The sequence below is a fragment of the Penaeus monodon genome, chromosome 19 (genome assembly GCF_015228065.2).
Source record: "Penaeus monodon isolate SGIC_2016 chromosome 19, NSTDA_Pmon_1, whole genome shotgun sequence".
NCBI lineage: Eukaryota > Metazoa > Arthropoda > Malacostraca > Decapoda > Penaeidae > Penaeus > Penaeus monodon.
Genome location: NC_051404.1, coordinates 49,042,849 through 49,043,109, shown reverse-complemented (window position 1 = coordinate 49,043,109; position 261 = coordinate 49,042,849). Strand labels below are relative to the sequence as shown.

The window sequence follows — 261 nt, the reverse complement described above, 5'->3', positions numbered from 1 at the left end:
GGGGGTCAGAGAAGAAGAGAGCTTGGAATATTTGATGTCCATGAGCGCCAGTGTCACAGCTTAGTAATAGACTACGGGACCTCGCTTCAAGGTATTTCATTATACTTTGAGAAATGTAGAAACACATCACACGCCTCGCCAAGGAGTTAGTTACATCACAGATTCCTCCTATTGATCAAGCGAAAAGGACAAAAACAGAATTGGGAAGAAGTTGCTAGGGACAAAGCATTAGACGGGAAGTGACTGCGTGGATTAACAAAG

General features: G+C 43.7%; 1 protein-coding gene across 1 annotated transcript in view; it reads right to left on the bottom strand.

The window, feature by feature from the left end:
* LOC119585300 (solute carrier family 22 member 7-like) overlaps positions 1 to 261 on the bottom strand; it is a gene marked incomplete in the record, with an annotated part of 24,787 nt that overhangs the window by 23,613 nt on the left and 913 nt on the right.